Source organism: Triticum urartu, chromosome 4A, assembly GCF_056163025.1.
Source record: "Triticum urartu cultivar PI428250 chromosome 4A, HENAU_Tu73, whole genome shotgun sequence".
NCBI lineage: Eukaryota > Viridiplantae > Streptophyta > Magnoliopsida > Poales > Poaceae > Triticum > Triticum urartu.
Window position 1 is genome coordinate 166,071,683 of NC_141876.1, and position 3,382 is coordinate 166,075,064.

Genomic DNA, 3,382 nt, shown 5'->3' on the forward strand with positions numbered 1-3,382 from the left:
TCTAGTAGCAGTAGCAAGAGGAAGAATCACGAGCCCGCAACACTCTGACGGTAGCAGTCTCATAACACAACACAAGGGTGCCTCCCATCATGAATCCCAACGTCATGTGCCGTCAGATTACTTTATCCAATGGTCTGCATTTGGCCATGTGGTCCTTACCTATATAACTTGACACTTGTATACTATATAGGAGTATATATAATATAGTGTCAAAAGCGCTCTTGTATTATGGGACGGAGGGGGTACTTGTTTAATCACACACAAAAAATTCGTTTGCCACTATTTTTCCCTAAATGGAAGCAAGCCATCGCCCTCTTCATCGAACTAATGCACCGTAACAGCCCAGGATCAACACTTCCCTTAGTAGTTGATTGTGCATGATGTGCATTTCATCAGCATTTGTAAGCATCCTATTATGTTTGTTAAGGGTTTAATTTGGGGTTTTTTTTAAACCACAAATTATTTTTGCTAATTTTATTGAATGGTGAATATCTAAACCTTCTCCCTTTGGTCTTCTAGCCCAAGACTCACCTCCACACATTGCGCACTGCTCTTTGTAACATTTGGGATCTCCGAAATTTTTTCACAATTTTAGCACAAGCCTAACACCTACCTCTAGATCAAACCTCTTTATTCTTTTTCTCCCCTTCTATTAAAAATTATTGCCAAAGCTTATCCGAATGGCTTGGATATTTTTGTGTGGTAATGAGACATACTAGAGAGGCCACCTATAAATTTGCACGCCATTTGGAACTCATTTGGCCCACAAAATATTTCCAAAACCTACCTTTTCTATTTTCTGTAAAAAAAAGGAAAATGAATTCCCAACCAGCCTCCCTCTCACCCTTTGGCCCAACCCACGAGCGCTACCTAGCTAATTCCCGCCCACATAGCACCACACAATGAAATCACTAGTAAAGGGTTACCCCTTGCCAAGGTCACCTCCACCATCTCACGCGCTAAGAAGTGACCCACTACATGTTCGTCACTTGTCGCAACCTAATAGTTGTTCCTTTTCTTTCTAGATTCGTTTATTCAAAAGATTTATCTCTTGAACCATGCATCCAAATCCTAAACTGTTTTCACCGTTGGAATTTTCGCGTCGACGTCTTGAAAACTAGATCTCATGTTAATAGGTTTTGACGAATTTTTTTCATGAACAAACAGAAAACTAGGAAAAAATGACAAAGAAACAATAAAAAGGGATAAAGAATGAAAACAAAAAAGGCAACCACAAAAATGAATGAAAAATGGAGCCAGAAGCAAGATAGCGGTTTTCCACCTTTTTTCCTTTCCGAGAAGCACAATGCTTCTTGTGGAAGCTAGGTTTTTTCCATTGAGAAGCACAACGCAAAAGCAAAATTATGCCTCCACGAGAAGTAAATCTGTATTTCTTGAGGAAGCACCGTTTTTTTTTCATCTGCGCTTCTCGTAGAAGTACGGATATTTTTCCCTTTCCGACAAGCACAGTTGTGCTTCTCACGGAAGCAAAGTTGTGCCTCCACAAGAAGCAACTATGTGCTTCTCGTGGAATCATAATTTTCTTTTCCACGCAAAAAATGTGCTCGCAATAGCACTTCTCCCAAACCTAGGAAAACCCGGGCGAAAACCAAAAAGGCAAAAAAACTCATCGAAATCCGAGACGGGTAAAAATAATAATAAATAAAAATCTAGAGAGAGTGTCCAACATATGGTATAAACGCACCACCTACATGCTCCAAAGCATCAAAAGTGACCCCTGAAGATCCCCCTCAAGGGGTAACACATAATTAGTTGCTCCCACCACATAGTCTAACAAGGAGATCTTATGAATGGCGCACCTATGTCTCACTTATAGCAAGACGCATGGTGCACTTGCATTACGAGCTTCCCTAAATGGGCCAGTCCAGGCGAGGCAGGACACTAGCTCGTTTTTTCTGCTTTTATTTATTTTTTCCTTTTGTTTTATTTTTAATTTCAAATATTCTAAATATATACTATATTATAAAAATACATAAACATTTTAAAAATGTTAAGATAATTTTAATCAAGCATTTGAAAAATGCTAAATGTGTATACAAAAAATGTTTGTCGTGTATATGAAAAATATATAAGAAAAAGATATAACGTGTTTGAAAAAATATTGATCATGTCTTTAAACACTTTTAACCTGTATAAAAAAGTTTCTGATCTATAGGGAAAATGTAAAATGTATATTAAATAAAAGTGGACATAAAAAACCTATACTTTAGAAAAGTATATACTTATTTAACAAATGTAAATCATGTGTGTGTGTGTGTGTGTGTGTGAATGTTCCTTATTTGTACAAAAAATGTACATTATGTATGAAAAATGTTTATTGCCATTAAAAATGATCACTGTGTATTTAAAATGTTGACCACATATTCAAAAAATATTAATATTATATTAAAAGTGTATTAAGAAATGTATTAGATATATAAAAAATGTACAATGTGTATGGAGAAAATTAGACATAAAAAATTATACGTTTTCAAAAATGTTAATCATGTCTTTCAAAATGTTAAACATGTATATAAAAAATGTTTCCGATTTATACAAAAATTATTGAATGTGAACTGAAAACATTTCACATGTGTTGAACAAAAAATGAAGCGATGAAAAATCGATAAAGAAACAAAAAACAAAGAAACTCGATGTAAACTAATCCGAAAAACAGAGAAAACAAAAAAGAGAAAATGAAAACCGAAGAGAACCAATGCGAAAGGATGAAAACAAATAAAAGCAATGAAGAAACAAAGAAAAAATCAACTAAAACCCAAGAAAGAAAGAAAGAAAGAAAGAAAGAAAGAAAGAAAAACAAAGAAAATGAAGAAAGAAAGAAAAGAAAAAAATCCCAGTAAAAACCTCAAAGAAAAAATCAGTGAAAAACATGGAAGAAGCAAAGAAACCCGGTGAAAAAGCAAAGAAAACAGAAAACAGGTGTAAAAATAAAGAAACTCAAAAGCAAAAACAAAATGAAAACGAAAAAGAACTGAAGAGAACGAGCGAAGTCAAGCCAGACGGCTAGCACGAGCAAGCGAATAACGCACAAAAATAAGCCGGCCCAATAGTGTAGGGCGCAGATAAATACTTCAGGCGAAACGGCAGGTAGCCTTGCTATAAACAAGATATAGTTTCCGCACCTATTGAACACATTAAGCATCGAATTGCCCTCGACTCACACAGGAGCGAGCGAATACCGAACAGGCCCTAAGCCGTTCACATTTTCCTGTGTACTCCTTTCTTTTAAACTAATATAAAAGCGTTTAGATCACTAAAAGAGCAATTTTAGATCACTACTTTAATGATCTAAACACTTTTACATTAGTTTGCACTGGGAGTACGTACCTAAACCCTATAGCGCGCTAGTGGATCGAGGACA